We start from the raw sequence: 23,680 nt of genomic DNA, 5'->3' as shown, positions 1-23,680 counted from the left end.
AGCGAGAATGTGGACTTGTACCTTAAGCAAGAAGCATGTTAAGCTAGATAGTGGAAGTTTAAAAAGTTTTAAAGTTTAGCAATAGTACTTGTTATAGAGTTAGTAAGAAGTTTTAAGGTGTAGGTTTGCGTGGTGTTATACGTTTGGTTGAGAAGAGACGCACTGCAGCAAAAACGTGCAAGACAAAGCAATGATTGGTGTGAAAGATACTAACTAACTTTGTGGCAGTAGTTTATTGGCTAATATAAGGCATTGTAACTAGAGTTACCACGGCTTCTGGTGTGAGGACATTCTCACCCTCTCTGGAGACTGCGATTAAGAGCAATAAATCATCCTTTTAAAACGCCTCTCAGTGGTCCCATCCCACCTCTCTCCTGCTGAAGAACAAGCCAAATATGCCCCAATACTGAGGAGCATGCAGTGTACTCCCCATCACCATATGCAGAAATGAGACCAGACTACAAAAAGCCAAAGTATATTCACTGAAATTCAGGTCAAAGTGGTCATAATTTTAGTCTTAGCTTTATCTTTGAATGTCCTAATGACTGCAATCACAATCATGCTGTGTTTCAACCTCTTTGTTGCCTTGAATCACCCACATTTAGGTCAGGCCTAGAGGCTCTCTGATGGGGAACAACCTCGTAGAGCTGTGCCTGGCAAACTGATTGGAAAAAAGCACACAGCTCTGCAGAAACATAAAGTCACTGACTTGTTCCCACAGTTCAGCCAGAAGCAGAGTTGTAAGAGTTATGGCTCTTACAAGCTGTAAACCAAAAGATCATGATGGAAAGTAAGAGGGGAAAGGAAAGGCTTCAACTTTCCCACTTTGCTTGGCAAATTTCACTTCCAAATCTGCCACAGGCTTACCCCGCCCTCCCTCAACGAGGGAATTTGGTTTCTGAAGTAAAAAAACCAATATTTGCATGTGCATCTTGTGAATTTTTTTCAAATTGGATTAGGTTTCACCACTCCCAATTTACCTACATTAACTAAGTCTGTAATGAATTGAGGAGACTATTGGTTTATCTTTGACATATTCACCCTTTAAATAAGGAATGTGTAAAAATACATATTTTTCTGAACACAAGGAGAGAATAGAAAAAGCATTTTAAACATATTTAGTACTGTCATGCATTGTTTCTCACTGAGAAGCATACACAGGTACTTCTGATATAAAATGTCCACAACAAGCTTTTACATAAGCCAGTCACCACATCCACAGATCGATATTAGTGAGTATAAGTATGCTGTAACATACACATATGCAATTTGTCTTCTTAAAAAACTAGGATGCCAGATTTTAAAATCTCATTTCTAGTATCCCAAACTCAAAAATATATCACAACTAATACACATCCTAAGGTTTGTTGATCCGGTGTTGCTTCCAGTGTAAAAAACCGTCATATTTTCACTGGCACTGAATCAGACTGACAATTATTGAAGACACCTTCAATATAACCATTTTTTAATAAAACAGACCAAAGCATCACAAGAAATAAGTATTATTTAAGAGATAGGATTTGTGTTTAAGGTTTTGATTAAACACAATTAAACACAAGCTAACTGTACTGGATATGTACAATGCAAAAGACAAGTATTTCAGACATAGAAAAGGACACTTCTATTAATTGTATCTTCTTTTTAATGCCAAAAGAAAATTATGTAGGCCTCACAGTTTAGGAAACTAACAGTCTGCACACTGAAAACAGGATAGTTAAAAAAAAAACTTAGTCTGTTAAAACTAGCTAATTGCTGTCACTATTAAGTGAACAGACTAGCATCCCTTCTTCCCCATTCACTACTTCACAACAATGGAGTAGTAAGATTTCTGGCTTTAGGTTTTGTGTAATCACAGAAATGGCAACAATACTATTTCAGATCTGCAAGGTATCAGACATGTTTGTTGCTATTACTGTATAGGGCATTATGCTTTTCAAAGAGTATGTTATAAATAGCTTACAGCTATTAGAAGTGCAACAATTAACTGATAAATTAATAAGGCAGGCAAGCAAAATATCAATCATGGTCCTTTAACATAATTAGCATAAATTACACAGGATCATAGATTATTGCAGTTTTTGCATAAAACAAGAGCATCTACTTCAGTTGTTCAATAACTTGAATACTTTTAACACTAACACTGTGCAACACAGTACTCAAAACATAAAAAAGAGACCATAAGAATTATGAATATTCATAGGTAATTTTCTGCTCAAAATGTGTTTATAGCAATTTCTGGGCTAAAAAAAAAAAAAAGGAAAAAAAGGAAAGAAGAAACACAGCCTAAATAAACAGGATTTTGTAGCATAGCATACAATAAACCCTAGATATCTTCCTAGAATAGAGATGACAAGTGTAGTGATAAATATTGCACAGTGACCTAGTGGCCGACACAAGGCCTGAAAAAGTGCTACATTAAAGCAGGCCTGTTATTACCAGCACAGTTAGCAACTTGGATGATTGCATGAGTTTTAGAATGCAATTAAGCTGGCATAAAGAGTGCCCCTTTAACTCCTGGAATGAAAGGACAGCCAGGAAGTGATTTTATTTTAATTTATTAATATGTATTTGTTACGTTTTTCAATTTACTTTCATTTATTGTTGTCACTCTGACATCATAGCACCTGTAAATTCTATTATCTTAAATACGGATTCTTTTTAAGCAAAATGAAAAGCACATTTATTCTCAACAAGGCACAAAAGAGATTTCCTGCTTCAGATTCTTATGCTTTCTGTAGTGATTTCAAGATCTAGAAAGAACTGTTGTTAAATAATTCAAAGCAGTCAAACAAGACCAAATTGGTAGAACAATCCATATTCTGCCCTCGGTAAAAACTTTGCCTTCTGACTTAATACAGTTACTCAACAGTGAAAAAGAATCTGATTAACTCTGTTCATGTTTGTATGCTATGAGGGTAGAAGTATGAAAACTAAGACTTTCAAAATTACATCTCTGCATCCTTAATGTCAGTTTTGTGACATATTCTCCTATTATACCACCAGCCACACAGGACCACTGGTGTAAAGATTTTATCTCCTTGATTCATATTGTAAAGATGGGAAACTGCATCATTAGGTTTTGTTTTGACAACTAGGTGAAAGGACTGAAGTGAATTCTGCATTAAAAAAAGGTCTCTTTCATCCTTGAGTAACGGAGATAAACCTAAGAAGATTTATGGAAGTACGTATATCCATTATTTTACATACACTCTGAAAGAGTTGATTTCATGCAGGACAAAGACAAGGTTGTAAAGTGCAGGTGCAGTCCCCACTTCCTGGGCTTCTTTTCTTCCCAAATTTCACATTAAATCCTTAATATGAAATGCAGGATCTGAGGCAGCATTTCTGAGGAGACAGTATACTTTTAATATAGTTATTATGCTGTCTGGGTGAGAGAACGTTTCTTGGCAAATGCAAAGAAAGCCATTTATGCAGAAAAAGCATCCTGGTTCCCAAAGACATTGAAAGAGGATGTCCAAAGTTCTGGCTGTTCTTACCACCTATGGGAAAGGAACAGTGCCAGCAAGAGGATGGGAATCTGCCTTTATAAAATTTGCAGCAGCACAAACGCTCAGGTCTTCTAATTATTTAGATTTTTATAAAGTTCTGACAACTTTTTGCATAAACCAATGGTTGGCATGTCTACAGAAGACCTTCAGAATAAAAAAAGGTCAAAATTGTTCAAAGTTTTTCAAAATAATTAATACCCAATATTATAAAGGTATAATGCAAGATTATTCCTCAGAACTGTATATCCTAAAGAGCTGATACATGATGCAGGTTGTCATATACCAGTATTATATACACAGAGAACTAAAACTGAACTTGCATGCAAACTCAGATATGGTAAATGTATATACATATAGATGTACAAATGTAAGAGTTAAAATATCTGAAAATATGTCTCAACTCAATAAAAAAACACCACATCAATGTGCTGAAAGGCATGCATGCTTGCTCTGTATATTAGACCACACTGGCCTATAACAAAATATAATATGCAGATCCTTGAGCTCATGTTATGTCCCACTGACATAAAAACTGAAACACATTTATCTGTTTATACTGTAAGTCTTCCGGGCAGGGCATATGTTTGTACAGCACTTGGCAAAATAAAGTTCTGGATTGTGATTGCAGTCCATATGCACTATAACACTACAAGCAATACAACTAATTACATGTGCATGTACACTCATGTTTTCAAAGCCCAGCAGGAATATTTAGCCTAACAACTCCCTAGGCACCAGTGAGTAAAGGGAGGGAATGCACGTACTTTACTTTAAAACATCCAACTGTTTTCATGCAAACAGAGAAGAAAGCCAAAAAAAAGCAAAACTGTAGATTAGAGCTTGAGCACGTCCAGCTCTGTAGTGCTCAAAACAAGTACATGGATCAGTTGAAGGAAATCCAGAGGGCCATGAAGATGACTGGAGGGCTGGAGAACCTCTCCTATGAAGACAGGCTGAGAGAGCTGGGGCTGTTCAGCCTGGAGAAAAGGCAGTTCCAGGGAGATTGTAAAGTACCTTCCAGTGCCTAAAGGATTGAAGTCTACTAGTGAATATCTCTAGAACCTTACATGAATTTCCACCACCAGCACTTACAGTCCCAGCCTTCAGAAAGCGTGTTTCAGCTTCCTCCAGTGACTGGTTTTACCACTACAAGATTTTAAATACACACATTTCTATTGCTCTGTTTTCCTTTCTGGCTATCAGCACTTTATGTTAAAGCACTCATGCTTCTCTTTGTAACCAAAATACCTACAAAGATTATTATATTTTTAAATGGAAAATTACATTTATGTGCAACTGATGCTACAAACAGCATCCTTGAGAAAATCATCTAATATTATTAACTACCTTTTTTCTGAGAGGTTTTTTTTCCATGCCTAAGACACAGATGAAGAGCCTTCCAATAAAATCTCCATTCCCCTCTTCCAAAGCTCTCCAAAGGTGATCTACAGTAATATGGTTATGGAATTAGCTGACTACCTACTGTATGCAGTCACAATCCTAAACTCCATCTAAGTCCTAAAACCTTGTGTTTGCTATTGCTGAGGTGGCTCCTAGAGCTGAAAATCAGGCAGTAGGAAATTAAAGGTACAAGAATTTAGATGTAGACTAAGATCTTTGTATTTAATCCATATTTTCAGAAGTTTTATTCACACATTTGAAATCACTGAGGACATCTATTGATAGTTTTTATAACAGCAGTTTTAGAGAATACTATCTCTGTTGTTCTTTCTTCTTTCTTGATTTCATGCATCACACCCTGTTGTGAATTGGAGCATAACCAATCTGAAGGGGGAACTGTCTTTTAATCACAGTTGGTATCTCCAAATTAAATTTTCACATTAAGTCATAGCATTCCAGTTTCTGTGGCTGAAAAAAAATCACAGCACATCATAGTACAAATTATTTCTAAGTACAGTCAGATATTCCTGCTACAACATAAAGGGAAGCAGTAAAAACTGATAGTACATGTTGCAGAAAGACAAAGAACCAATTTCATATTTTACTTAGTGGTCATAGTGAGATTTGAAAAGTAACACAGAGAAAACACAGAGAAAGTAACACTCAAGATGGTTGCCCTGATCAAGTCTGTTTTTTTGATCTGCAACTTCATGTTCATTTATGTTCTAAATTCTTTTTCATCCTGCATTTCGTTACCTCTTCTGGTTGTCTCTACACTCACTCACAGAATTTGCTGTGAACCAGCTGATCAGGAGCAAAATGAAATGGTTACATCTCTGACTTTTTGTGAAGGGGATACACATATTTTAGATTATTTCACTAAAGCCTATGTAGTCATATTCATATATCTTTGATTGTCAATTCATTCAAGTTTTTGTTTGTTTTTGATTAAGAAAAGCCTTCAAAGTGACAGCTATTAGAATTACTGTGTTAAGTTATACATTTCTTACAGACTTTAATGCCTCTGTTTCTAAATGTGTTTTTGTCTGAGACGTGTGTGCATGTGTGTCTGTGTATGTATCTGTATCAATGTATGCACATGTATACACATACAGAAGTCTGCACTTATGTGCATGGGTGCCCATTCTATTAGTATTAAAAAACATGTTTGTAAGAACTTGTATTTATAACTCATCCTTTCACGAGGAAAATAAAACCACACTTGAATAAGAAATAAATCTAAAACCTAAACCCTTTAAAATACCTGCAACTACACAGGCACTCATAGGCACAAGCTACACATATTGTAATACAGCAATAGCTTCTGTGCTTTATTCCTCCAGCTTTTCAGGTTTCCATGGAAATGAGTGGGAATCCCAACACAAGGGGAAAATAGCTAGGCTATCCAACTCACACCATGGTGCTGGATGTCTGAACAGCTGATACATGAGGCAGTCATCACAAGAACAAAAATATACAGAATACAATACTAAACATTACACTCGAGCAAAAAAAACCCTGCACCTTGAAAGAACCCATGTAAACTACTGCTGTAGTAGATACATAGAACTCTGCAAGAATAAGGTTTTATACAATTTTGAAGCTGCCCAGGATATGAATACAGGTACTGTATAATGTTCTGAAACTAATTAACTGAGCAAATCATAGCCCTTTAAAGCAGAGCCCAATTTTTCTGCTGTTGGCTTCACTACACAGATGGTGAATTAAAAAAAAAAAAAAAGAAAAAAGCGTGGTTTTAAAATTCTATTAATGTTAATATCCAAAAACCTATTAACTGCTGTGGAAGCCTTGGTTTCATGAATGACAGACCACTTACAGAGAACTCCCAGTGTAGCAAGACCATGCCTCTATTTGGATGTTGAGGATTCCTGCCAGTTCTTTTGCCTTTTCATATAAAAATTACAGGGTCATATGCCTCTTCCTTATCTGCTATTATATCCAAGATTAATGTAACTGTTGGTATAGACACATAAACGCTTTTTGGTTTTGTTAATGATCTGTTGAAAAACAAAACTTGTATAGTCCTTAAATTTCCTCAGATGAGGGGAAAAAAGACCAAAAACTTTAGCCAGTCTGAGTAAGTCTTTCTCACCTGGCAACAATTCTGTGCTATTCTATTTGTTGACTTCACTGCAGTTGTGTCAGGCTCACTGCTGGACTTGGCACACTATTTTTTTCTGATCACATAGACACAAGTGTTTGGACTACTTTTCAATCAGGGAAGTCTTGGAGTATACAGAAAAATATGCTAAGCTTAGCAGAGAGACTACAGAGAGTGGTATCTCCTGCTCCTTATTAGGTTTGCCAGCCAAACGGCAGGAAACAGCAAATTATTAATAGGTCCTTTCCAAGTGATATAGTCCATTAAGAATCAAATAAAATCTTTCAGACTGAGAGAGAAGAAAAAGAGATGGTGATTAAGGAGTTGCCAGAAAGAGGACAAACCTCCTCCATTACATTCTCCATGAGGAATAATACAACACAGCAGCATCGAATGTCAATAGTGATTGACCACAGGGCCTAGAAAAGTGTGTAACTTCTCCATCAAAAGATGAACAAAGCACAGCCTGAGCTGTAGGCTGGCTCACTGAACCCTTGGAGGTGCAGCCTCCCCAAGGGAAAAAGCAGAACTGTCCCTCAGTATCACTGCATTTACACAGTCATCCCTCATCCAGGTGTAGATTTCCATCCTATAGGTCATATAAGAACAAAGCATTTCCAAGCAACCATTGTCAACATTATTTCCTGAAAACTTAACCAACAGGCTAAACACATTATCTTCTCAAAGTGATTCAGTTACCGCTAAGCCATTCTCAAGCATGAAACAACAAGAGGTAGCAAGTTATCTTACTTGTGCCTGTATGAAATGTGGTTACCAATTTGGACATTGATATGAAACACATTATTCAGTGTGTCAAGAACATCATACTGAGGTTTGAGCATCTTCTGACCAATAGTGGTGCTTTATGAACATTTTACTTGAGAATGGAATAATGATTTACTGATGGCTCATCCAAACCTATTGAACTTTGTTTATCTTTGGGACACACGGTAACTGCACATGATCAGGACACAGCACCTCTGAAACTAGAGGAGAGAGAAGACTGGGACAGGAAGGCCAGGATCTTTTCCTGAATAAGATAATTAGCAGCGGAACAGACTTAAGAAGCCCACTTCCTGATCTAAACTCTCATTTCTATGTCTGGAAGACATTTTGACAAATAGCAATTTGTGTTGCTAGGCTGTAAATCCAGTCACTGAAACTATTCCTCTTTTGGTGGATTTGGTTTTCAGATAAGCACCACTAAGCTTTATTACCATAACTAAGGGGATGACAACCTGGAGCACAGGGGCAGAAATAAGTAGCCAGGAACATCTATGCAGAAATACTCCCTTAAATTGCTTCAGTGCTGAAAAATGTAATGCCCCAGCTTATGTGAGGGGCACAAGTATATTTTAGAGATGGAGAACATCTCTTTCCACACAGTTAGGCTGACATAAAGTTCCTGAATGAGAAGTGGTTTAGCTTGAAGTTGCCATTGAGAAAGAACAAAATGAAACTGAGGGAGCCTCTCAGCCCTCATACATGTAGATGCCCTAGGAAATGGGGAAATGGCTACATACCTGCAGCTACATGCTGCTATAAAAGAGTGTCTGCAATTCCCACCTAAGGTTCACCGGAGTTACTACTGGCTGCTTTGCCACATTCTAGTGCTCCTTTATCCACAACAGTCTCTCATAACTAAGTGCTCTCCAGCACCCTTAATTATCTGGTCAAGTCTAAACATGGTCTAATTCTGTCTCAAACTGATTAGGGAGCTGGACAATCTCTCCTATGAAGACAAGCCGAGAGAGTATGGGTGATTGGGCCTGGAGAAGAAAAGGCTTCAGGGAGGCCTTCCAGGACCTAAAGGGGGCTTACAAGAAAGACAGAGACATGAGAGAAAGGAAAACAACTAACTTTCTCTGGAGTTAAAGCATGTAACATAAGACCTAACCATTTCAGATCTGAGAATGGACTGAGAGGAGTGGAAGGGATGATGCACTGCTTCATGGTGCTGGCAGGTGATATCACTGCTGTGGCTATTCTGGTCTTTTGCGCCATCTGTCCTTAGTTCACCAGCAGACAAAATTTATTCATTGTAAGATACATCTGTGCAGTCACAGGCCAAGGGTGATGTGGAATTTTCCTGTGAAAAAGCAATGAGCCACATAGAAGGCAGGCACATTTTCACTGCGTCTCTACTTTCTTGGAAATATACTTCTGAAAATTCCCTTAAATATTCAAGCCATGCTTTGATGAAAAGCTAAACATGCTTTGTTTTTCCCATTTTATAAAATACAATTATTAATAAGTTTCTATATCTGTCTTCACCAACCACGTGCCCATAACCTTTCTATGCTACAATTAATGATGATAATAAAGAGCAGCAAATGGAACCTACAAGAGTAATCATGTCAGACTATTTAGACACTAGTAGTTGGAGTGTTAATTACTGTCTTCAACACTTTTAGTATATTTCTTTGTAAAATCTACATGAAAAAACCACTTTTCGTTAGTCAAAATATGCTCAATAAGCAATCATTTGGACATTCCAATATATGTTATTTTTAAGTGTTGATTTACTATGATTTTCTAAAAAATCACATTTCTTTCTGCAGACTGGATAAGGGATGGCCACATAGTAATTTTGAGCTAAAAATTTCCTATGAATTTCTGAACAGACTAGAAGTACCCATAGAACACCCAGGCCAGTGAAACTGCTGACAAAATGCCTTCAGGTGCAAGAGGAAGGTGAGAATAGATCACGGGACAGGGAGAGTGGAAGAAGCGAATGGAAGAGTTTTTATGCATGATGAGGGGAATTATGGAGTATGAGACTCTTACAGCATGAAAATATATACATATTTTATATTAATTTGATTGGGGTTTTGATGAGTCCATGCATGAAGGTTTGACTGGAACCCAGGCCTGTCTGAACTCTAGCACTTAGGCTCTGACTTTTGTGTCCTGCTCTCTGGCTCCCTGGCAATGCAGCCATTGTCACCTGCTTCTGCTGCCATCAGCCCAAGCTACTTTCTCTCTTCATTTTCACCTCTCCCACAGCAGGGGAACTGGTGGGAGGTCAGTACTGTGACTACCCCTCATGCCCTCACTGCTTATCACCTTTCCTCTTGTTTCTTTGGAAAAAGAAACTAATTGTAAACCAGATGAAAAGACAAAGTTGATGGATGTACGGCAGGAAATTAAAGGCATAAAATGTTAAAATGCTGAGTAGCTACCTTCTCCAGAGGCACACAAGCAGAGCCAGGCACAGTCAGTGATGCAGCTGAAGAAGTGGACTAGTACCAGCTCAGGAACCAGTAAGGACCAGCTCAGGAACTTGGCAAGGAGAAGATATAAGCAGAAGTGGGATGAAACACCTCTCAGGCAGGTAAGGAAGGCAATACTAAGTATAGGAGGCTGACAGATTAAGGGAGATAGATATGGCTGAGAGGTATTATTACAAGGGAAAATTGTTAGAAACATTTTTAGGCACGTCTTTGCCTCTAGTGGAAGAGGATAAAATGTATGTAAAGATTTCAAGCATATGCCTGCACTGTGCAATAAATTGCTGCAAGAAGTCCCCAACTCCCTCCTCCTGGATAGCACCAGATGAGGCAGCTTTGGCACCAAAGGTGGTACAGTAATCACAGGCACTTTAGGGCCGTCAGACCACTTACACTAATCAGAGGAAGGGATAATTAGCCTTTGCTCAGTTATGCTAACACAATTATGATTTTTCTGGGTCATAAGATGCACACCATTGCAACATCATGCCACACTAGCACACCACAAAGGTCTACTGTGTCTGTCCTACAAGAACAGTGCACATGCTCATGACTATTTCCTTCTACTGTTTAATACAGTTACAGGGAAACTGCAAATTCTGTGCAGATGATATCCAAGGTACAAAGGAAGAAGCAGATGTGAATTAAAATAGCCCAGCAATAAAAAGTATAAAGACAAATCCCTTCCCCTAATTTTGCTACAGCTGTCCTTGCTGATCAGTAGATATATATTGGCTCAGTTAACGTCAGGCATTTTGTGTCACAAATGGCAAAGAAAACAACATGTACGGTACAGATTGCAGAGGCAGAGGTAGCTGCTTAGCTCACCTCTTAGCATGGTCACTCTGAGGTCAGTGAAATGATTTCTTCCTGAACTCCAACCTGTCTAAACAATAAAGAGACTTTCAAAGCCCTGGAAGGAAGATTTTTCAATGGTGACTGTGGGACTGCCTCCAAAATTGCACTGTATAACAGGAACATCAAAATTTCACAGAGCAGTAGTGCTGTGGCTGTGCTCAAGTCAAAACAATAGGTTCATAAGCCAAGAGAAGTGAAAAACAGCCATGGTCTGTCCCAGTATCAAGTGCATACTGGGACAGTGAAATCCCAAAGGTTTAAAGAGCAGATTCAGCACTAGACCTTTGTCTATGAGGTTAGGGATGCAGTGACTACAGGCTCCAGGCAGAATTCCACAGTAATTCAATATTGCTGACTGTATTTAGGGTTAGAATACAGGAGAATTTCCATGTAGTTACAAAAAGAGCTTATTGTGTCAGTGTTATATTGAATACAGGGTATCACCACCAAGTAAATATTGCTTTAATGAAATGCTTACAATTAAAATTAATGTGTTATGCAAGATGTTATTGGACTAACATATAAGATTACCTTTCCCTGGGTGACTGCCCTATCGTATAATATAAAATGGAATTTCATAATGGTTGATTTCACATGAAATGAATTGTGGATGAAAAAACAATGGATGACGTGTCAATGTACAGCTACATATATGAAATTCAGAATATCCAAATCTGAATATCAGGGAAACTTTTTATTTTCCTTATTCTATAAACACTGCTAGAACAGATAATTGTACTGTTCTTTAGTTAAGATCAAATGCTTCAGAGAAAGGAACTGCTTCACCCAAACACTCCTTCCAGCCATGAAAACATTTCTACCCTTCATAATGATAACTAAACTGAGTCCTGCATTATATCTTCTAATTCCTACAATTTCCAGCTTTGGTTATGCACCTACTAATGAAAAGAAATTCATACAGCAACATCTAAAAGATCTTTCCAAAGTCTAGGTAACAATAAAACAAAGGAGTCAAGTATCACTTCTCTTCATATCTTTTTCTCCCATTCAGTAACTTGTTCTGCAATTTCTGTATCACAGTAAAATAAAAATAAAATAGTTCTGTTGCACAGTTAAACTAAGCCATTTCAAAGAATAATTAAATGCAACAAATACCCTAAAAGAATACCTGTATCAGCTCCTGTATACTGAAATGAGTTGCAAACATATGATAATGGTGACATTTTATGTTCTAATAAGCTTCTCTTACAAACATGGCATGTCTGGGCTCTTTAACAGGCCGATCTTTTATTGGCTTAGAAAGAGGGAAGGTGTCAATCCAGACACAGACTTTCTTTCTTTCAAAGCATTGGTCAGCAGATGGTAGAAAAAGCAATTCAGATCCTCAAAAGGACCTGATGTTCTTGTTTTCTCTCTATTTTAGGATGCAAGTCCTGTTATCACTGAACAGAATGACACTTGCAGCAGGTACAGCTGACACATGGAAATATGTTGGATCAGTCTCACTAATAGGATCTATGCATTTGCTAGAAAAATCAAACAAATATGGACCATTTGGACAGGCAGGTTCAGAACCTTACTCACAGTCAATTTTCTGTGTGAACATTTGCAAGGAAAGATACCAGATGGCTTAGGCATGTATTACACTGACATGTACATAAATGTGCATGGGTATATATGAAATACGAAGAGCTGTGACCAAATTAGGGCACTAAATTACATATGTGTAGGACAGGGCAGTGACAAAGGAAAGAAACCCTGAAAGATAGGAAGGAAGAATGGTAATGCTGAATAAAATATGTATTATACATTAGCTTTTCTTTAAGGCAGCTCGGCTTCCCACATATATACACTGAGTTGGGGATTTACGTGAGAAGTTCACTTTAACACTGTGAAAATTATGTGTTAAAATGCTCCATACACTGATTGGAAGACTGTCTTCATCGATCACAGGTGCTGATATTAAAATTTCTGGTGGGAGTTTCATAACTGATGGATTGCTTCACTGGGATTCACTTTGCCCGCCCAGCCAAAGCAAAAGTGCTATAGCAGCAGTCACCAGCACAGAAGGCTGGTTAGAAAGAAAAGTGACGGCGTCAGAATTGAGAAATGAGCAGCACCCATGCATGGATCTATTGGTAGGAAAACAGTAGGAAAAGAAGGAAAGAGCACTTCCTGATAGAACAAAATGTAAGTCATCTTAAAATATGCATTTAAACTGACAGACAGATCCCAGCATTCCTCCCACAAGTATCCTGAGGTCTCTGTATGCACCAAAGTCTTAATGGAATCTTTAAAACAAAAATTTTTTTTCTTTAAGAATTGAAATAAGGTGTATTTTGAAATAACACTTAATTGAGAAAGAGTAAATGAGCACACCTGTTTGGTATTAAGAATCTCCTATGTAAGTGTACTGGGTCCAGATAGGACAGAATTAATTTTCATCATAGTAGCTCATACTGGGTTTAGATTTTTGACCAAAATGATACTGGTAACACAGAAATGTTCCAGCTTTTGCTGGGTAGTGTGTGCACAGCATCAAGGCTTCCTTGGATTCTCAATGTGCCCAGCAGCGGATAGGGGAGGCGCAATGGGTTAGGAGGCTGATGACCCAAACTAACCAAAGATGTTCCACAATGAGTCACATCCTGCTCAGCAGCAGCAGGGGAAGGAGATGGTTTAGGAAGTTACACATCTTTTGTTTGCGAACTGGGTGGACATCAGGCTACCTGTGGGAGATAGTGACCGATTGTCTTTGCATCACTTTTGTTTCCCTTCTCTCTTTCACTTCTCCTTTACTTATTAAACAATTCTTATTTTTTTTCTTGATCCCAAGTTTTCTTGCTTTTAATCTTCTTTCCCTCTTTCCCCATCCAACTGGGGGTAGTAAGGGGAAACTCAGTAAGCATTTGGTGTGGTTCTTGGCTGTCCACTGGCATTGACCCACAATTCAGAAAATGACCAGGAACAGGTATTCTGCATCTTGAAGGGGTTTCGTTTGCTTCTTATAGCTTAACCTAATAGCTTTGAATGAGATTAAGTTAAATTACTAAAAAAACCTACCATATAATGAGGAACAGAATACCCAAGAAAATGGCTGTTGAGCCTTACATCTGCCTAGCTTATTTCCCAGTTTCTACAGATGATATCTGAACAGACTAGGTAGTGCTTTCACTGGAAGGTATTTGAAGTAAAATTCCAGCATTTTTATACCTCACCTTCTGTTCTCATTTCATTACTTCAGGTCGTATTTCTCTGTTACCTTTGTATAAGAACTGATTTGTTTGTCTCTGGAGCTCCTTGATGTGCCATTCCTGAAACAGTCTGTCTCACTGCCCGCTCCTCCTTGCCTGCAGGTGGGTTCACTGCTCTTGAGACATGACCTGCTAGCTCAGTTTGGCTACTCATTGGGAAGTCTTTGCTACTATCAAGCCCCAACCATGCTTATTATGACTGCAACTACTTCAAAGAGCTCCTGACTCTTTTCTAACAAGTCTGAGTGAATTTCAACTCTGATGCAGTTTCCTAGAGTCGTTCTGTGTTACAGCAGGAACTAAGTTGATTCAGCCTAACTTTTCACACCTATTACCTTTCCGGCACACTGATGAGCCAGTGAATATGTGTGTAATTCTGGCCAACCAGGTGACACAAGATCTGAGTCTTGCATGGCTTTAAGTGAGTGTATCTCTTCCCTTCCTGACTAATGAGTTTTCATGAACAATTTGTACGACCAGCTTCTTCTAAATTGAAGGCTTTTATTATTCTACTGTTTAATTGATGAGAAGTCACAAGAGTTATTACTGTGCAGGGCAGTGAAAGAGCAAATGAGATTTCATGGGCCTTATCTCCTTATGAAACCAACTTAAAATATTAGTTGAAGAGTTAAATTATTTTATTACTATGAAGAGTTAAACAGAGACAGGAAAGAAGGCAAGTTTAAAACTGCATCCCACTTTAAACTGCATGACATGCCAGCCACCTGAGACATATAACCTTTAATTTCTGTCCTTTTCTCCACTCTTCCCCTCCTTTTTTCAATGATCTCATTTTATAGGATTTGAATGAACTCAAACCAAAAATACTTCCATGTAAACATCTCAGTGAAGGTTCAAGCTTAAGATCTAGGTTTTTATCTTGCTTCTAATAACTTTTTGATCCAGTCCTCAAACTCTCTGAATACAGTGATCTCCACTCTGTGAATTATAAGAAGGAAACTTCTGCACTGATTGCAACTCTGTAAGTCCTGATTATTATTCATAAATATCATGAGTTACTGCATCTGACCATATGGTTGCAGAGGCAGGATGAATATAAATGAAGTATTTTTTTCTCAAAATATAGTAAGGGAGTGTATTGCCAATCATCACAAAATCATACAACCTCACTTGAAAGGAACACTAGTTTGAGTGTGCTCTGGGTTATCATGGGGAAGGGTCAGTGAAGAACAGAGTACTCAGAACTGGCACAGTACTTCTGCTGAAGAATGCAGAGCAGTGCGACGCAGTGAATGGAACACAGGGATTCAGGCAGTGCAAGTTCTGGTCTTACTTTTGTAGATGACTTCTTGGGTTGCTATTGACAAATGACAATCTTTATAAGCCTCAATTTCCCCATAAATTAAACATCTAACATATAGCTTTTAGTATAAAGCACATTAATACATTCATTACTGAAAAGTTTTGTAAAACATACTTTCTCAGGACATAGCTCAAGCCATCAGACAAGCTTTTCATTGGTCATCCAAGCATGGAAAGATAAAACTTTGTGTTACTATGTTGATGCTAAAAAGTTTGTATCTGGCCTACTATCCATTCAAACACTATTTCACATGCAAAAAGGAAATCCTGTAGGACACTTTCCTAGATACTTTTTGAAGATCTGTTTCTTTGCTTTTCTCTGATGACAGGCAGTTTAGTTTTGAGTGAATCTAGATGACCCTTCAATTTTTTTAAATACTTTAAAATGTTTACCATGCTCCTTTTCAGGTGTTTTACCCTCTAGAAAAGGTACTCAATACCACTGTAGTAAATTACATCAAAGGAAATTATTTTTATTGTGAGCACCAAAGCCAGCTGGAGTGTTTAATGTACCTGATTGAACTGTGCCCAGCTGGAAATTGGGAGTGCCCAGGCTCTAGGAGAAAGTTTTCTGCTGATGCTCATACTTTAGTGCCCATGAAATGTAATAGTAACTTGACAGACCAATCTTCCAAAGCTCAGCTGCTAAAGTTGGTGTGTAAGGTCCTCCTGCATACTCTTCCTTGGCAGAGGCCATCTTCACCATTGGGGATTGGGGATACAAGCATCATAAAGTCACCCTAGGACAACTATGAACTGTCTTAAATGGACTCTAAGGACCTGCCATGACAACTGCTGGCCTTTATCATGTATGCATGAGATGACAACATCCTGGGTAGAATACTAAAAGACAATAAGCAGTTGAAGGTCTATATAGAGAGAGTAAGGTCATTTACTGCAACAGTGCCATGGATTCGTAAAGGGGCTAGGGTGGCTATGGAACACTAATGACATTTTTAAAGTACAATAGCTGCATTTATGCTCCCTAAACCCAGTAATTATGCACTCTGGTAAGCATCGTGACTTAACAGTGCTGAATATTTGTCATTGCCCCTTGACTTCACCTGGACTGTATCTTCCAATTGAAACAATGCTATTCATTCAATGATCTAGAAGCTCTGTTGACAGAGAGCAGAGATGCAGTATTAAATAGTGCTCACTTTATTCAGCAGCTAAATAGTTGATAAGCAGGAGATGCAATTAAGAAAATACACTTAATTTGACTAGTGGACCTTTTAGCATCAGCACAGATAATTTAGCTTGTTAAATAGTCTGGTTAGTCCAGACTTAAAATTTGTGTCAGTAAGAGTAAGTCTGTATTTAAACAAGCCACATTTTAACAAATCAAATAGCACTGCAACTGAAAGCAGTATCTTTATTTTTTTTCAATATGTAAAAATGGGGTCAGATGAGGAAAGTACAATTGCCATCTCCCAGCAGAATGTCTGACTTGCCACAGAGAGAACTGAAGAAAATTGGTCTCAATTAAGACTATCAGTTTTCAAATGCATTGCCTGTCCTCTTGTACTTGTCATCTGAGACAGGTATAAAAGACCACCAACGAGTATTTTAGGTTCTTCATCATGTTAGACTTATCTTGTTTGAAAAGACCAGCTAAAAACATATTTTAATTTAGAAAAGTGAAGAGGAAGAATCAGTAGAATCAAAAGTAGATCAGCCTGGACAGCTGATCTCAGTTGATCAAACTGATCATATGGCGCCATTCTCAGCAATAAAAGCCGGGTGAAAGATGGAAAACAGGGAAACATTCAGAGTTCCAGTGTTTGTCTTTCCAAGTATCTGTTATGCTTGATGGAGTCCTGCTTGCCAATGGGAAGTGATGAATAGATATCTTGTTTTGCTTAGCTTTTGATATTTCAAGTTTGCATCCACCTTCACTATAATAAAAGCCAAACATTTTCATTCTTTCACAAAACAGAATTTGCCTTACTGGAAGTAAACAGTACTACTCGTGAAGATATTTTTGAGATGGCCTGACAACATGATCATGGCCAATGTTATCCTAGGTGACCTGTGTCACAGCTGTACTGCTGCTCTCCCATCAGACTCAGTGTGGAATGAGGTCAGATAGAATCAACCAAGGGAACAACTGCATCAGTTTCATCCAGACCACTTAGCCTTAATGAAAAGGCAAACAGTAATTCTTGATGCCAAGTTCATCTATCTTGCTGAGGTGTATAATTACAGTCTGAAGTTTCTGACTACAGACCAAGGACAGCAGCTGTTCCCTCCATGCTTTTTGTAAGCACCCAGCAGAGCTGTAAAGTGTCCAATCCAAAGCACAGCTGGAAGCATGCTTTCTCCACCCTGTCCCACTGAGGAAGGCTTTGCATGGGTCTTTGCACTGACAGGTCTAGGATAAGGATAAGATCATGTAATTAGCATAAGCACTGATTATTGAATACTCTGAGCAGAGGGATGCAAAGCAGGAGGCTCCCTATGCCACATCCCTATGATGGTGTCCAGTAAGATTTTGAAGTGTCCCAAATAGGAATGGATCCCATTGAGACACATGTTCACTAGAAGTGTTTCACCATCTCAGAAGCAATCAAGTCTTTCCAGCAGTTTTAGTAACAAACCATGCACAGTACAATTAACCCCTATCTTCCAGGAAATGCTAAGTATAAAATAACAGAACAGCAAGCGAAACAAGATTTAAGCTTGGTCTGTTCTCCTTAAGAAAAAGAAACTACTTATCTGCTTAAAAACTTCTGGAAAAATTCTAGATCAAGAGGAAATAGTAAGATTCTTATTTCTTAGAATTTGCAGTACTTTTTCCAACCAATGTTTCAGACTCTATGCAAACTAATAGTTTATTATGGTGAAGTACATCTAGGTCATCAGCATGTGTATTTTTTAGCTACTAACACTGACTCCAAATACAATCTTTGCTACTGTCTACATACTTGACAAAAATTCTCTGCTCAGACTAATGTCATAGTGGTATCTTTTAGTCTTTCATGAGTTTCATCAGTTAAACATGTTAAATAGATTCAATCTTACTGTATTCAGTTATATTTTTTCCTTTATATGTCTGCATTGAAAGTAATACCTCTTCTGTGAGGTAAGGGAAATTTCATGTGCATGAGAAAATATTGATTATAGTATTACATGTTTCAGTGCTTGGATTGCTCCTTGTGTCAGCAGTGAAAATCCCATTTAAATTTGTTACTTTTTAGGTGCATTTAAGTTATATACAAACATCTATCACTGCATACATTCATTTCCATTTAATTATTAATTTTTCATTCATTATATATCTTAACACAGTCTGTGAAGCTAATATATATCTGAACAGATTTTTCCAACTGTGTATTTTTGCATACACAGCTGAAGTACAAAAATGACCTCTGTATACAGATAGCATGAAGCGTAGCAACTTATAGAATCACTGTTGAAAAACCACATTAAAATAAAAGGTCCTACCAGTTCCAGAATTTGCTTCCTGAAGTTGCCAGAGGTACACTTGTGGCCCTTGGGTAATGTCAAATATAGGTTGAGAATTGATAATTTACAATTATTTTAAATTACGAAGATATTTTTTTTTCTTTTGACTGTTGACTGTTCTGACTGTTAATATTATTCTTAACTACATAACAGATTTAACTGATTTATTTCAATACCGTGTACCAAATTTCCTTACTAAGGCAAGTCCTCTTTAGTGTATTGGCATACCTACAACTATGGATCTAGACCCATACAGGTATGATTGTGTGACTGTCTTCATTAAGAACAACTGGTTTCTTTCTGGAACCAATGTAACCCTTTGTACACAAGGTTCTCACTTCCAATTCTATTTCACAGAGAGAAGTGGTCTGGTTTACCCTCTTTTTTTTTTTTTTCTGGTTTGAATTACATCTGTTTCATAAAAGTTTACAGCTGCTATTTTTTCTCTTCTGTATTCATGTAGCTATAGGCTTTGGTATTAACAAAGATTCTACCATGATACTTTCAGATGTTTCAGAATTCTCCTCTGCATTCTTCCCTCAGTCTTTCTTTAATTCCCTTGTATTGATAGGTGTTTTTGCATGTGCTCTTCAACCATCACTTTTCCCACAAAGTTAGACTAAGCTGAAGCTTCATTAAAGTAGATTCAGACAAAACAATATTTATGTAAGGTTTTTCATTTCTGAAAAATGGCCTTTCTTAATCAACATCATCTGAACTGCATTTGAAACCTTGAGTTTGTCTTTGTTTAGCTGAATCTGTTCAGAAAGAACTACAAGACTACTTCTATATTAAGTTTTCTTTTATCTGTCTGAATTCAGATTTTAGGATTTTTTTTCTCTTTTCCCCACATATCAGTGATACAAAGAGCATTCCATAGCATCACCTTACCCGTTCCAGGAGTTTGTTTTCTCACATCAACCAGAAGTACTACAGTAGGATATAGAAAAACCTTGAAAATAAAGCACTATGATCTTCAAAACATTTATCAGTATTCTGGATATCAACATTACTTGCTTTTCTTTTGGGATCAAATCCATCCATATTATTCTGTCATCTAGATCAACACCTTTGAGGCATCACAGGACTACTGCAACTGCAAGCCACAATGGAAGATATTGTCCAAAGGACACTGTTCCCTGGAGCAAAACATATCATGAAAATTCCTGAATTCTTGACTTCTCTGGGAGACAGTGGTGGTGCACATGGACACAACACAGTCCTGTAGAGACTCTAAAAAATACCTCAGGGTATAAATATTCTCTTTTAAGTGGAAAGTAATATAACAGTGATAATTCATTTGTTAGAAATTTCGTTTACATACTTGCTTTGAGGAAAATTATTCTGATACTGAGGTTATTTCAGGAAGACACAGTTCTTACTTTTCCATTAGCTTTACTCAGCAGCCACCTTCTACTCAGTTTGAGTCATTCTGACCACTGTCATCAAGATCAAGACAGACACATGATGTTAGTATCAGGTTTTGTTAAAACCCTGTGAGACAGGATAATCCTCATAACAACCTGCCTATTCTGTACAGTGAAATCTGGCTATGACATTCCACAGATTTGTACTTGAACAGATGTCTCAACCTCACAATAAGAAAACCTGGTAAGAGAAGAGGCAGATGACTCAGTAGTTCTTGACTTCAGACCTTGTTTTAGCCACACAACATGTGGCCTTTGAAAGTTGGAAAAAAATGTACTATATTTTAAATAGATAGTAAAGAGAAGTTTAAACAACCAGCAGTTAATAAACTGCCTCCAGGCCCTAGCATTCTGATAGCAGGCAGTCTAAGTTGTGCATGAGCTCGACACTTGATTGAGACTCTTTCAAGAAAATAAATTGATGAGACTTTTTAAACTTTCTTTTGTCATTCAGAAGTTGAAGCCAAATTCAGTATTTTCTTATTTTCCTTCCACCTCCTGTGATTTACATCACTCCTGTGCATTTACACAGTATGAAAAGGTGATGAGCCAATGTTCTGCTTCAAATACGGGCTTAGCAATGCCCAGGACAGCTCTCACTACTTAATTCACTATTAATTTCTACTGTGAGGTGCATGTGGGGGTGGTCCTATCTCCCAGCTGCTCAACTGAGATTATCAAATATTTTCTGTTCTTTTTCTCTAGTTTCTCTAGTTACGGATCTTGAAATAATGCACTGAACAATTTAGATTTAATCCTTGTCCACAACTCCTTACACAGACTTAATGGTCATAGAAATAAATTGGGAATACAATCTATGGCACCTGTTGTATCAATCAGATCTAACAGAACAGCAGAGCTAATAATGTCAGGAAAAGCTGAATTTCACACTGAACGCCTTAGTGAGGAATATAAAGGAAATTTGTCTCTGGCAGACACATCAAGGATAAATTTTGGCATTTCTGTCAGTATTAGTTAGCTTTTTGGTTCATAAGTACACAGAGATGTTGAAGAGGTAGTGGAATTAAAAGTAAGGTTGAATGCAGGAATTTAGCCTACAGAATGCTTCTGATCCATGTTCTCTCTAGCTTTTTAAAAAGCTGAGCTACTAGAGATCCCAAATAAGTACAGAAGTTTTGCTAGTTTGTCAAAATAAATCCTTAAAATTTCACATACTTAAAAACATAACAGCAACAGCCATTTTTACTGTTCATCTCAATTTCATCTCAATTTCCTACCTACCTCCACTTTTCAATGTGTCCCAGATTTCCTCTCCCACCTTTCATGAGGTGATTTTTGTACCCATTGCCAAATCTCATGGTTTCGTTCATCTCTTCCAAGTTTCTGAGGTGCTGCTACCACCAGGGAAGGAAATCATCATTTCTGGTTTTCCACTTTCCACAGTCCCTTGCTTTATCCCTACTAGCCACCTCCCTTCCCAGTGCTCTTTACACTGCTCAACATGTTAACATCCTTTTTACCCCTCTCTTTTTGCATTTGCAATTTCAATTTTTTCTCCCAATATGATTTTAACTCCTTCTTCATTTTTCACAGTATACATCTTTGCTTCCTTTAAAGGACACTTTTGTTCTGTCTTCCCATTTCTCCTGTCTTTACCCGATTAACCACTCATTATTATTTAGTAGACTACTGTTAGAATCCCTTTGGAATACGTAAGCTGCCTCATTCTTCATGACTGCTCCATAAAAATGAGTTTGCTACAGGTTATGCCTGTTCTCCCTCATGATCCAATTCTCACCAAAGTCAGAAGGAACATTTCTTCTGATGTTTAGAAGGGTGGTAGATTGCAGTCTTACCTTTTTTCTACTTAAAATTCTAAATGCTCACTCTTTTTTTTTTCCTTTAATTTAATCCCTGATGACAATAAAGATGGCTACTATTAAACATAGTTTTCAAAAAATTTAACTGAAATTAAAAGTAAAACTAAATTTCAAATCAGCCTGATATCCTACCAGCTATAATGTTACACAATTTATATAGATTTTAAACTTTATCACACACATGTACCAGATGCACTCAAAAATATAATTGTTTTCTGTTTACAAATACATATTTTTAAAATTCATCTATTTACCTCAACACATTATAAAGCAATACTAGAATATGTGTTACCAGAAAAATGAACAAGGCTGATTATATTTTCAGTAATCATGATTATTTTGAAGCAATATTAAATTATTTTATTCTATAATTGGGGATTAACCATATGCCAGGTTTTCTTCTTACAAAACTTTGTGACAAAAATGGAATTACATTCACTTTTTAATGGCTGGAGTCTCTGTTTGGGGATCTCCTCAAGAGAGTAATCTGTTAATCCATTTTAGTTCAATAGCAAAAAACAGGACAGCAATAAAAAAAGTCATAAATTTAATCCATTACTTGTGACATGTATTGTAACAAGAACCAGAAAAAGCAATTATCATAAAAATATGGCAGACTCAATCTTGTGACTATTTTATACAGATGAAACACACTGTAAGGCTCCAATCTGCAATTACCTACAGATCAACTTTAATGGGACTGCTAAAGGGAAACACCTATGGTAGTAAATTAAGCGTGCGTGCATTTGCCAAAACTTGAAAAAGCCAGTAATAAGGGTTAAAACACAGTAAAGAGAATTGATCTGAAAAGATTTATATTTCTGTTTTCAAGTCTTGTACCAATTACAAGACAATAGCCCTTATTCAGTGTCGATTAGTCCTATTGATTTCAGTGGAAGTCAGACACATCCAGCTTCTCCAGAACTGGACCACAGGACCTCTGCTGCTGAGTATCTGGATTCAGCTCTGCATGAATATATATCCATGCAAGGAAATGTAATCTTCTCAACCCCCTTGTCATCTCAAACCCTACTATAGGTCAAGATCTGCATAATTTAACAGGAGACATGCATAACTAAGATTAATCATTCTAATCTGGTCTTTCAACTGTGAAACATCCCAAGTCTCTATAAAACTGAGTTTTAAAATATAATTCAAACTAGTCACAAGTTTCCAAATAACTAATATTAACAATAAGTATTTCAAAAGTGAGTGCTCTAGGCCTATGTGAGGTATACAGGATATACTGGGGTAATATGTACCATTTTTCATTTAAAAATCAGTTG

Source organism: Prinia subflava, chromosome 2, assembly GCF_021018805.1.
Source record: "Prinia subflava isolate CZ2003 ecotype Zambia chromosome 2, Cam_Psub_1.2, whole genome shotgun sequence".
NCBI classification, from domain to species: domain Eukaryota; kingdom Metazoa; phylum Chordata; class Aves; order Passeriformes; family Cisticolidae; genus Prinia; species Prinia subflava.
Note: the sequence above shows the minus strand (reverse complement) of the source record.